The 14,187-nt window shown below is 35.2% G+C and overlaps 1 pseudogene; it reads left to right on the top strand.

The window, feature by feature from the left end:
• The first annotated feature begins 4,926 nt into the window (after window positions 1–4,926).
• On the top strand, window positions 4,927–7,242 carry LOC149565860 (subtilisin-like protease SBT1.7 pseudogene; annotated as a pseudogene).
• Window positions 7,243–14,187: the final 6,945 nt, after the last annotated feature.

Below are 14,187 nucleotides of genomic sequence, written 5' to 3'. Positions count from 1 at the left end.
AAAGGGGGAGATTGTTGGAATTAAGGTATATTTGTCATTAGTGCAAACACTTATTCGGTTTTGGATTCTTACCGAGCTCATCACTCAGTCTACAAGTTTATACTGAGCATTCCTTTGGAAACTGAGCATATGGGCAGTTCAGTAGTTTTTGCCAAGTTCATAGTGGTTACCGAGTAGAACAATGTTCTCCAAGTAGTTAGTGGTCACTAAGCTTCACAGTGTTTACCGAGTGATCAAGGTAAATGAAGGACTTAGTGTTTATCGAGTGATCAAGGTAAATGAAGGACTTAGTATTTACCGAGTAAACAAGGTAAATGAAGGAATCAATGTTTACCAAGTGAAGAAGGTTATCAATGGATTCAATTTTCACCGAGTGACACAATATTCACCGAGTCACCAATGGTTACCGAGTTCCAAGCTACTTAGAGTGATTAGTATGGACCGTGCCTCTACTCTTACCGAGTGCATGATGATGTAGTGTATTGTAGTGGATGTCGGGTATCAAAAGGTCACCAAGTCACTTTGAGGAACCCAAGTTTTCTACTATTTGGCTGACTCAATAATGATTTGTTCGCTTGTGTTTGGCCGACCTTACTAGTGTAAATATTGGAATGGTATATATCATTTGAAGAGAAGCAATGTTGTATGTCATTGTTGGTGTTATATTGCAATATTTTGTGAAGAAGGAAAGAAAATCAGCAGCAGAATAGAGGAATATAGCAAGGTCAACATAGATGCAGAAAAGTTATATCTATCACATTGGGTGATTAGAGCCTAAATGATCTTATCAATAATCAGTTATAACCAGATCCACTGCTTCATCCTAACAGGTGAATCAATTTGTAAATCCTTTAAAAGGGTAGACTTAATAGTCTTTTGTAAATCTCCTAATAGAGTGCATACTTCATTGTATGTTTGTAAATCCTCTAACAAGGTGGATCTAGCAATCCTACTTGCTCCTAATAGGGTAAATCATCAGAAATGATCATTGTAAGCCTTAATAGGCCAACTTTAGACTGCAGTATTGAAGTTTTGTGGGTACCATCCCCACCCCAGTTTTACTTTCTAATTGGAAGGTTTCTAGGTCACCAAATCAGTGTGTTCATGTGTTTATCTTTTCATTCATACAGTAGATTAGATGGATGAATGATGAATATGTTATTATGTAGAACTGATTTAAAGTTTTAAGAGTTACTGATTCACCCCTCCCCTCTCAGTAACCTTGCTAGTCTTGATTATTTCCAACACAACCAACTTTTGTAAATGCATTCTAATTGACATTACATCACATTTTATAACATTAAGAAAAATATTATAGAGCAAACACTGTGCCAGATAGAAGTTTATTTTTCTAATATCTTTTCACATGCCAACCATGTAATGCTACTACACTCAATAATTGTTCAAACAATTTTTTGTTTAATACATTTTCTTTAAAATAATTTGCAGTACTAAAGCTTGCACTACAAAGAAATCATTTAAACTAAATGGTAAGTTGTTTTGGAAGAATAGCTCACATAGAGAACTACAAGTTTAAGAATTTCTCAAGTGGTAATGCGCAACAAAATAACCAAAAAATTTGTGAGAAAGTTAAGGTTAGTCTCCTAGCACACCCATTAAAATCGGCATATCAAATAGCCTACCAAGATCAATTACTAATATTGTTGGCTCATATAGAACACTTTAGGTCTAATTCATGAAGTACCAAAACAAAGCATAGCATCAGAACAAGCCTAAAGTGTGCTTAACAAACTAGATACCATCATATAATAACTTTAACCTAAATAGAGATTTAAAAAATTTCCACCTATACCAACAATTAATCAAGATTAATTTCTTCCAAATTTGAATCAAAAAAAAAATTTGTAATTCATCTGCAAACTTATCTATAAGTAGAACATGTGCTCTGAGGTGTTTAAAGCATTTTTTCTTGCATTAACATGTTAAAATAATAGATGGATTTCAATCAAGTTGTGCAAATCATTTACTAAGCCATCATGATAAATGAGCTAGAGTACTACCTACACACCCTTAGCCACTGAAAAGAAAGGATTTTCCTCCCATCAATTGAAATTTCCTATCATAAGTTATATAGTCCAACATGAATCAAATTTTGATCTAATGCCAACAATGATCTACACAAATTTATTGCATCCCCAATATATATCATGATTTTAACAGATTATAGATGCTATGTCAAGTCCCATGAAAGATTCTATGGCAAGTATCCTTAATGAAATTGAACCCTATAACTCTTGAATCTAGGATTTAATTCTCAAATAAACCCTAGCAATATGGCCACACAATAGGGTTACAAATATATTTTAATATAAATCTTGAACCAGGGGAAATATGAGGTCCTAAATTCATATTGAAACTTTGTAAACTATACATAAAACTAGCTGAGATTTGTATTTGAGATCTCATTCCCTTAAACCTATTCAACAAGGCATTCATTCATCTGAACTAATTTTAGTCAATGTATAAATTAGATGGAATATAAATACCTTGGTAAAACTAAATATGCCAGGCATCATTTTTATCTCAAAAGTTATTATAGAAGTCTTAAGCTCTTGATTTAGCTTACCTCCATCTTTGCTTTTATACATAAGAGGCCAAATAAGGGTTAGGAAAGATGAACATAACTAGAAAATAAATAGTTAGATCACATAAACTCCACAACAAAGAGGAAGCATAAGTCATATCATGTTGTTAACCCAATAGTATGAAATTAAATAATGCAAGAAACATTAACACATACTACAATGATTTCATAAATATCTTACCTAGAATTAGTTTGCTATCTCAATGCCTATAGCTTGACCATGAGTTAAATTAGAGTCTCCCCATAGATCAAAGAAAAAGAAGGGAAAAGTAGAGAATTGCAGGTAGCTACCAAGTTGAGGATTAGCCTAGCTATATTTGGCACAAATCATGGCAATGAAGATCTTCCTGATTTCCATATACAATCACCCAATGGATTGCATGTACAAAACCTTACAGTGTGTAGAGGAAGGGCATCTGCATCTCAAGGGTTTTCCCAATCCCAAGAATTTTATCCAATCAATCTAGATTGTATAAATGAAATGGACCACTAATCTCCCAGCTTAAGAAAAATGGGCAAAAATAGCAACACAAAGATTTCAACCTTGGACTTGGCCTCTACACTATCAATATGCATTATTTGGGCTTTCTTTCTTTGTCAGTGAAAATGGAACCAGAGCTTGGATCATGATGTAGAGTGAGAAAGCCTTTTGGTTCGATCTTCTAGATCTGGATCCCTCCTTTATAGTTTACAAGATAAAGATGAATAAATGTTTGAGTACATGTAGGATCTGTGCAAACTCTATAAACCCTACTGCCTGGTCCTGAAACATGCAAAATGGTAGAAGAACATAGCCAGGGCATCAAAAATTAAAATTCTAATACTCCTACATATACAAATTAAAATAGATTTTCCACATGCATATCAATGTTTCACTATGATTTTGTTGCTCTATAGCCTCCTCAAAGAAAATAACTTAGACAATATGTTGCTCTACAACCTCCTTAAAGAATCCACAAACAATGACTGGTTTCCAATTAAACCACACTTTGCAATTTATAACCATGTTATTAAATTGGTTCCTTTGCCGACATGTGCTCAATGAGAAGATTTTCATGCATGGGAAACAAGGTTACCATGCAAAACAAGACCCAACCCTTTCAATTTACCGATCAAAATAGAGTAATGGTCGAGGACAATAGGTAAATGGGTATTAGATATAGAGGTGTCTTCAGTTGGCCTAAGTAGTTATATATCCTAAGAGGAGAAGAATAGGCTAAGGGGGATCTATTTTGGTTATAATAGATATATATGCAGAGCCCATAGTAGCAAGAGAGGAAATAGAGGCAAATCATCCAATAAAATTAAAGCTAAGATTATATTGAAAACATTGTACAGGGAGAGCCCTTCATTCAAAAACCCTTATTTAAGATTAATATTATAGTATATTAATAAGGTCCTTTTTGACAAGCATACTTACATTTCATGCATTGTTTCTTTTCAACTTGTAAAACCCTAATAGTGTCGCTTCCTTTCTCTTCCAAACTTCACTAATGTGCTACTTAAATGTCATTTGGCTTGTTCTTAGCTGGACTCGACTGTGGAAAAAGATTAAATGTGGAAGAAGAAATCATTCTGAGAAATATGAGAGGGCAAATGCAAATCACAGGGGCATGATCAAAAAACCAGATCCATCTTAAAATATGCTGATCAAAATATCTAATAGAACAAATTTCAGCCACCATGAATACTAATCTTGCCATTGATAACTCCATTTTTGTGATACCTCCTATGTTGTAGTTCAACAATGAGTTTAGATGAAGAGTTTTCACGATGAGTTCCATGTAGTGATGCCCATGAGATGAGGATTAAATTATGAATTTTTGAAGAGAAAATTCTAATAAAGTTACTTTTTTTCATTGTCATAATTAGAGACAATTAAAAATTAATAAAGTATATTTTCACTTAACAAGTATGTTAATGAAAAAGGCAAATTTTTATCTTTAATTAACATCGTAAATCCATGTATTGTTTAGTAGTGCCACATGTTACCCACTTGTCATTTGTAACTCCAAGAATAACATTTTTATTCATAATTTTGTCCTTTAGCTTAAACCCTCATAAAAGTCATATAATGAGTCGTTTATATTTTAAAAATAACTATTTTATATAGTATTAGGGACTAGGTACACTTTTAACAACTCATACACCTTTTTCCAACTCATAAACATGTGGAAGACTCCCACAAACAAATTCTAGATTTTTCTAGAATTTTCCATAAATAACTTAGAAGATTGAGACACAATTCTCAACAATAAAAGGAACTCTCTATCCACCCTTCCTCATTGCACATCAATTCGCCATTCTTCTCTCTTCCAACAATGGCGAACACATCGCTTGTTGCTGCGATTGTCGTGCTTCTCGCCGTCTGGGCGATGTCCTTATTTGCAGCGGAAGCGGAAGTTTCGAGAAAACCATACATTGTCCAAATGATGAAGACCGTGAAGCCTCATCACTTCGGCTCTCCCGAAAACTGGTATTCTTCAATGCTCAGCCAGGTCTCAGAATCCGATACTGGAATTGACATGTTATATACATATGATAACCTCCTCCACGGCTTTGCTGCGAAGATGAGTAAAGCAGAAGCCGAAGCCATGAAGAATATGGATGGCTGCTTGGGCGTAATCCCCTCTTCTCGCGGTCAACTCGCGACCACTCGCACTCCTGACTTCTTGGGGCTCATTTCCTCTTCCTCTTCGTCAGGATTATGGTCTCAATATTCAACTTATGGAGAGGACATCATAATAGGAGTGATGGACGGTGGGATATGGCCAGAAAGCCGAAGCTTCAACGACGAAGGCCTTGGACCCATTCCCTCCAAATGGAAGGGCGAGTGCGAGACTGGGCGAGACTTCAACGCTTCGCACTGTAATAAAAAAATCATTGGAGCTCGATACTTTTTCAAAGGCTACGAAATTGGATCTGGTCCCATCAGCGAAACCTGGGAATACAAATCTCCTCGAGATCACGAAGGCCATGGGACACATACAGCTTCCACTATTGCTGGGGTTCAACTTCCTGCGACCAGTTTCTTCGGTTTCGCCAACGGAACGGCCAGCGGTACGGCTCCGCGAGCCAGGCTGGCAATCTACAAAGTTTGTTGGGCAGATGTCTGCGATGATGCAGACGTCGCTGCTGCCATGGAGAAAGCCGTCGCAGATGGCGTGGACATCATTTCTCTATCAATTTCCTCGCTAGACCAGCCATTTTACATGGATGTCAAATCCATCGCAGAATTCGGGGCCATGGAGAAGGGTGTTTTTGTTTCTTCCGCGGCAGGGAATGACGGACCTCGGCCATCTTCTCTTAATAATCCAGCCCCCTGGATTACCACCGTGGGTGCAGGCACCCTGGACAGAGATTTCCCTGCTTCTCTTGTTTTGGGGAACCAAGATATACTCAGGGGAACTTCTACATACAGAGGGAAAAAAAAAACAAATGGTTCAATATTTCAAGATGGGCCTTTTTCTCTGGTCTATTTATCAATAAACGATAGCTCAAGGTATTGTCTGGATGGCGGCGTTGACCCAAATATGGTGAAGGGTAAAATAGTGGTCTGTGAGCAAGGGAAGTCTACCGCATCTGACAAAAGCAACGTAGTGGCGTGGGCAGGTGGTGCAGGAGTGATTGTTGCAAATGGAGCGGCTTATCGTGAAGATCAGTGGCTTACCAATCCCGAGGGTCTCCCTGCTATCCATGTGGGTTTCAGAGCTGGAAATAAGATCAAGGCATATATCGACAATGCAGGGGTTAATGCCACTGCTACCTTGCGACTCCCTGGGTTGACAGTTTTGGGAAAGACCGTAGCTGCTCCAATGGCGGCGCTTTTTTCATCAAGGGGACCCACCATAGCATACCCACATGTTCTGAAGCCAGATTTGATTGCTCCCGGTGTGAACATCTTGGCCGCATACGCGCAAGTAGTAGAAAACCGTCCCTATGAGTTTATGTCAGGGACCTCGATGGCTTGTCCTCACGTCAGTGGCATTGCAGCACTCATCAAGGCAGTTCATCCTACGTGGAGCCCAGCAGCCATAAAATCTGCCCTCCTGACGTCATCTTACATCGTTGACAATACAGAGCATGCCATCAGGGATGTATCGACAATGAAAACAGCCAATCCGTTTGCCACTGGTGCAGGCCACGTGGACCCAATGAGGGCCGTAAATCCTGGACTTGTTTATGATCTGGGACCTGAAGACTATGTCAACTTTCTATGCTCGCTCAATTACACCACTCAACAGATTTCTCTTCTCACCAAGAAAATGGTTTACTGCCCCAGTAGTCCAATTTTGGAAGTTGGAGATCTCAACTATCCATCGTTCTCTGTGTTGTTCTACTCCGGAAAGGAAATGGTTCAGGTGAAGAGGAGAAGAGTGACTAATGTGGGTCCACAGGGTCGTGCGGTGTATAGAGCGAGCGTGAAGAGCCCTCGTGGAGTTAAAATAAGCGTACACCCGGAGATTTTGGAGTTCAGAAATGTAGAGGAGAAAGCAGGCTATAGTGTGAGATTCGAAACCAACATAACATCTCCATCTGCATCTCATCAGTTCGGAGAAATAAGATGGAAATGCATAGAGGGAGGAACACAGGTTGTTCGCAGTCCAGTTGTCCTACAATGGTATCCTGCGAATTGATGTATTGTATATGGTACTCCCAACTTGACAATGCATTGCAGCCTTCAAATATGATGTGATATTTTGCTTAAATTATGTATTCCAATAAATAAACCGACAAAGGAGTTCTGAATGCTTTTCTTTCTCATGACAGCTTGATACGTTTAGCCTTTTGTTGGACATATCATCAACTGCAAAAAGATTATAGAGTGCGCTGAACCCCCATCTTTGTGTATTGCTTGCTTTATGATTTCCCTTCAGTTTTAAGCGTGTTGCAAGTAATTTTGATTTTTTTTTTTTTAAATGTATAATGTTTTAAGTTTCTTCTCGTTAGAATTGTTTTCAATGCTTGGTATTAAGGTGAACTTGAAGTAGTCATTGGGTTTTTCTTAAGTTGTGAATATATTGGTTAACATCATTTTAGTTCCTACCAGGAACTATAGCATCGGCCATGCTCTTAAACAGCTATTAAATGACTATATGACATTCAATCAGAATTTAGTTTTCTCAAAGATTTTTTTTTCTGTTTCTATGCTCAGAGGGTTAAATTGCAAGTTGTTTATGCAAGATACTGATCGAATATGTTTTGTCCACCTCTCACTGGATTCTAGTTGTGGCTTCAACTTGTCAGCACTTGTTCTGAGTATTTGACATAAGAGACTGCACAGTCGCTGAGTTGCGCTGGCAGGAGTAAGGGAAGAAAATGCAATGTAGTTAATTATAAGCTTGACAAAATGCTTTTGAAAATGCATGCAAATGATTTTTTAGTGTTGGAAAATAAATAAATTATATTAAGTAGATTGCAACTATTTTGGTCATTGATCAAGGAGACTTCCAAACACTTGAAAAAATCAGCACTTTCTAGATTATTCTTTCAATCTTCAACATTTTCTAGAATATTTTTCCAATTTCCAAACTTCTCTATTGATGTACAAATTGATTATAAATTAATGAAATGGGCCTCTAATCTTTGAGCCTAATTTGGTTTTTGAATAAATCAGATAATGTCAACAAGCCTTTTTTCCTCAGTATGACGAATGTGTGATGCAAACGCAATTCACAATTCGAGAGCTTTACGGTCATCAATTGTTTTCCTTGTATGTGTTCCTTCTATGTCTAAAATAGGATCTTGGAGAATAGATAGAGGAAAAGAAGCCCGTATCTTCATATCACTACCATGGCAACCCCCAAATCTAGTTATAGCATTGTTTGTGCCTCAAACTTGGGATTGTCGCATCATAACTTTGGACCTACTCAAATTTGAAATTCTATCTATTTAAATAAGGAGGATGACTACCAAGGCTCAATTTTGGCTGAATTTTAGCCCCTATCAACATTGAACTCTTCACCTATTGTGAAATGAGACATCACAGATTATCAAAACCAAAATATTGTATCAGTTATTGAGTGAATTAAGAGTTTGGGTATAGATTTTTAAACTCTCTTTCCTACTGTAAAAAGTGCTTCTTTTGGAACTGGAGTGACAATCGAAGTGTGATATGCTATCTCAAGCATCAAGGAAGATGACTCATTTAAGAAAGAGGACTAGTTGGTATGAATTCTCTTTTATAGAATGAGAGAAATAAAATGTAAGTACAATTCAACCATTAACATAAGAGGCTGAAAAATAAAATCAAAGTTGCACTACTACTGTAGTAGAGAATAATATGATATTATTATTAGTGAATAAAGTGAGATGCGGTACCTCTCTTGTAAAGAAAGTTTATCCCAAGAACTAAAGAGAGAAATATGGAACTAATAATTATCAAAAAAAATAAAAATGTGAAGAAATACATAGACCATGTGGAATAAGTCTCCTAATATTATAGGGAATGTTTTGATTAAAAAAGAAAGGAAAAGGGTCCTAAACCCGGATAACAATAATAAACTTCAACCATCTTTTCTTTGGGCCATAACAACCAAGTAGTAGAGAAGCACACTCTAACCCTAGCAGTTAGAGTCCCTGCCAACCAGATATAACAAAATTAATCAAAACTAGACATTTTCTTTGAGTGGAATAAAGGAACCAGACTAAAAACTAAAACTAAAATAGAAAACTTATCGACCATATTCCAAGTCTTCCTTTTGCAATAGTAGTGGGGATTACTAAACTTGACAGTATAGAAGATGAGTCTAAAAATAAGCAAGAGCTCAATAGTTTTAACACAGTTCAAATTAACATTAAATATAAAGATAACCAGAAAAAGCCAAACTAGCAAAAAAAAAACATTAGGCCTGTTTGATGTTTTCCCAATCATCAGTCTGATACTTCATTTCTTCTATCCAATTCTCAATCTCATTGGAGTTGTTTAACTCCTCACAATTCTCCTTAATTTGGCCAACCATTTTAAGTTTTCTTTTTCCATTGATGACATTGAAGATCACCTTTTACATCATTTCTTTCTGGACTTTGCAAATGGAAGACACAACCACACCCAATTCAATTCGTACAACCTCTAACTTAAACTCTTTATCTATTGCCTCAATCTTCTCATTAATTTTGGAAATTTTCTCAGAAAATTCTTTCTTTAACTCTTCCATCAGATTAGAGATGGATAATTATCTATGACATTACTTCCCGTACATATTATCGTTCTCCTTAATCCCCTCATCTTCTCTTGTAATACATAACTCCACTTCAATTTTTGCCTCCAGAGGAAATTGGATCTCTTGATCTATTTCTTTCATTCTTGCACCAAAATATTCATCTTTAGTGTCATTATTACCAAATTTCTCTGGCGATTCTTCCATTTTGGTATCCTCAACCCTTTCCTCATTCTTGGAATTATGAGATTCCTTCTTACTTTCTTCCTTATAATTCCTACCTTTTTTAATTTCTCAACTTTGTGGATCTCCTCTCTCTAGTGCTAACATTCACCTTTAACCTATTAGATTCTAGTAACCTCACCCCCTCACCCTTCTCCAAAATTCCCTCCCCTTTTTGCTTATTCATTTCAATAATTTCTTTAGAAACTTTTATCTTTTTTGGGGTACTCACAAGGCTAGAATTGAAAAAGGTATTTTAAAGCTTCTTGGGGGACTCAGACAATAGGTTTCTTCCGAAGAGGGGAAATGCTTCTTAAAGGACTTCAAAAAATCCCTGGAGGAAGGAGGTTTTTCTGAGATCTGAAGGGAATACTTATGGAAAATATTAGCACCAATATCTTCAATAATCACAAAGAATTTTGAAACTTTAGGGCTTTCATTAGCCACAAGATAGCTTCCAAAACTTGGGTGATGAATAAAGACATGGTGTTAAAGAAAAAATATGAGCCCTTAGTGGATATGAGGACTATCCCCAAGGGCAATGTTGTTGACCAAACATGAAAACAAGAAAAAGGAGATGTTAATATTTTCCCCATGCCTTAACATGTTAAGAAGCTAAAAATGATAACCATGGTAGGTCTTAAAATGACCTTCAAGGGTGAAGTATTTAATAACCAAAAGAAAATGGCACCAAAGGGGCTAGGAAGAGAAAACCTTTCATACCCATTATAGGAGCTCACTCTAACACATTCCTCAATACCTTCAAAGAATTTGTGCTTGAATTTACTATATTTTGTCATGTATTTCCTCTCCACTTGAGCTAAAACACATTCTAGTCCTATAGCTTCTCCAATTAATTTGGGCATCACCACAAACTTTATAATATTGATAGCCGCTTGCTCATTAATCTAGGAGCTAGAAGATTTAGTCAAGAAGATCATGTTGTAGCCTTTCATTTATGGATATATGAATCCAACCCTTCTTTAAACACAATACTGCCAAATTTCTTTATTCTACTCTAACTCTCTACAATTTCTTAATTCCACACACTTAGGTGGACCTCCCATAAAGTGCTCCTCAAAAATTTGAAAAACTCCCTCAAGACTTGAGTACAACTTGATTATGTTTTTTCTACAACTTTACTCTTCATGGATTGTTTCTCCAACTACTTGGACCTATTGTAGCTATAAGGAAATTTAAGAAAAAATTGAGAAACTTACATTGCCAAATAAGGGTGACAAATAACAATTACATTACTACTCCTAAAATCATTAACTACACTATGTTTGCCTCAATCTATGTGTCATACTTCACCTTATACTTGGAAATTTTCCTTTCATTTATTTGAAAAATGTAATAAATAATGAGGGCCTTTAGCATGTAATTCCTCAAGTTAGTGGTGTACTTTGCATTAATCTTGCATAAATACCTGACATTGGAATAATTACCAAGCTTGGGAAGTAAAAAATGTAGACCTGGGGAAGGATATACATAAAGTAATATCATAATTAAAACAATAGGGAACATACTTTTAGGAATCATGATCCAACCAACTTATTCAAATTAATCTTAAAGTTAGCACTCAACAAGGGCCTACTCATAACTTTCCTTGTATCTTCCCTTGAAATACCAACCCACTAACTCGACATAATTTCTATTATCTTTTCACCCTACTTCTCTCTCCCTGTAGTCCTCTTACCATATTTCTTGATTTTTTTGCTATCATTGAAAACAATTTGTCTTAACTCGAGCATTCCATCCAAGTCACCATTTTCCAATCCTCATAGTCTAAAGCCCAAGAAGCCAAGTAGTTGGTAGCTTTGTTTCCTTCTCTCAAGGTATGTTTAATATTAACTTTGTTAAAATACAAGAGGTGTCTTTTTCAATTTTGAAATATCAAAAACATATTCCATGGGCAATTGTCTCTATTTTGAAGGCTATCAATTACAAGATTAGAATCGCCTTCCAACTCAACATCAATAGTTCCAAAGTCCTGCATAGTTTTTATTCCATACCACATTGCTATTTCCTCAGTGTAATTATTAGACTTTATTCTTAAAAACTTAGAAAAACCAATGATAACATTACCTTTCCAATATCTAAAAATAACCCCTACTCCAACAACACCTGGATTACATTTAGAATGGCCATCCACATCTCACTTTAACCATTCTCTCTCCAGTGGTTTCTAGCTACAATGCCTCCTTTTCCAAATCTTTTGCCAATTAATATCAATAAATATCTAGATTATATCCCAATTCTATTTTATCCTTAAGTCTAACAAACACCAAGAACTTGAGGCTCTTGGGGAAGCTAGCACAATTTATGCTTTCTCTTATGATTTTTTGATATTGTGGAAGGTAGAGGCAACTTCCTTCTTCTTGTCTCTTAAAATTTGATTGTTTCTTTCTTTCCATACACATCATCCAATAGTGGGTAATATTAATTGGCATGTATCAATATAAATAGTATGGGAGAAGAGTGAAAAATACAATTGTTTCATAAGTTTAGTTATAGTTTTAGGGAACACGAGATAGATAGCATTCCTTGAGCACAAGATTCCAAACCATAGTAGAGTATGAGAAATGTAATAATAGAATGATTGATATATTTTGCATCTTTCTCACATAGAATACATCTGTTAGCTAACATCATTCTATGTTTAGAGAGATTGTCTAAAGCAAGAATTTTTCCATGACCCACCGCCTACCAAAAATAGTTAATTTTGGGTGGAAGATTAGACATCCATATTTGATTCCAAAATTTGTCTCCCACCACAAAGTCCTCTAAGGATCTATAGGCTGAGATGACAGAGAAAATGTCATTGTTGTTATATCTCCAAATCCACATATCATCTTCAGAATGATTAAAAAGGCTAGGATATTGAAGCATATCCCTCAGTTTGGTTACTTGTCTTTTAGGAAATGTTACCAATTATTTAAGTAAGTTAAAACTTAAGTTTTATTTAATAGTAGCTAATTTTTATCTAATATTAATATGCATGGAGGAGGGTTTTTTGTTCCTTAATTTTCACTAATTTAAATTTGTTTCTTGTCTTTTTTATTGATAAACACTTCATGATTTAAAATCTGAAAATTCTAAAAAATCACATCTAGAAAATCTCATCATTCTAAACTATATGTTTTGGTGCACTCCATATCCAATTCATTATAGATTCATATGTGATACTCTTACTTATTTTTCAATAGCTCAAAAGTGATTTTGGATGACCACAAACCTTACATACACATTATTTTAGATGATGGTGAATTATCAAAAAAACTATTTTCTACTTGACCAAAAACTCTACACACATATGACTTCTTTTAGTGGTACAAAAGTCCAAACTAATTATCGTACCCTCCTTTTTAATTTTTTAGATTCACTTATATTTTCATTACTTGATGTAATCCTGATTTCTTTCATAAAACCTACTCCTTTATTCTATATAATTTTGATAAGTTTTTACATGATTCTATTCTTTCTTGGCCTAGACACTTATCCATGTAATCTACTCTGACAAACTGACAAAAATATAAAACACAAGCTACAACACTATTATAGTTAAAAATTAATATTTAAATTATTATTAATTGATAAAGTGAGATACACTACCTCTCTTTTATAGAGACTTTATCCAACCAACCAAAGAGATAAATGTGAAACTAACTAATAGTTGTTGGTAGACATGTAGAAATGCATAAACATGAGGGAATATATAGCTCATGTGGAATAAGCTTCCCATTATTTTAGGAAACACTAATAATGATTGGAGTTTTCAACGCTCAACTTTATTTAGTACTTTCTAAGTTTTATTTAATATCATTACTATAAAGAATTAGCTTGACATATTCATTGTGACAAATAAATTTCATCAAACATAAAAATATTTTAAAAATTCAAAAATATTTAATAGATTTTTTTGTAGAAATGCATTTGATGTATGAAGAATTAATGGTGCAACATTAATAGGGAATAAGAAAAACATAGATTAATATTAACAAAGGAAGCATGGGTTTACTATTAGGATCATATGTGGAAATAAATGCATAGAGACTTCAAAATGGTGAAAAGATGCTTGATTTTATGTTATCACAGTTACCTCAAAGTAAAGGTGAAAAGGGATGGGTGTGCAAGTATTAGGACACTATTTTGAGTTATTAAATAATAAATATTGAGTTGATACGTAGTTGATTAAGG

The sequence above is a fragment of the Cupressus sempervirens genome, chromosome 3 (genome assembly GCF_028749045.1).
Source record: "Cupressus sempervirens isolate cs-2001-9-10 chromosome 3, ASM2874904v1, whole genome shotgun sequence".
In the NCBI taxonomy this organism is placed as follows: Eukaryota; Viridiplantae; Streptophyta; class Pinopsida; order Cupressales; family Cupressaceae; genus Cupressus; species Cupressus sempervirens.
The sequence above is the reverse complement of the archived record's forward strand: the minus strand, read 5'-3'. Positions and strand labels throughout refer to the sequence as shown.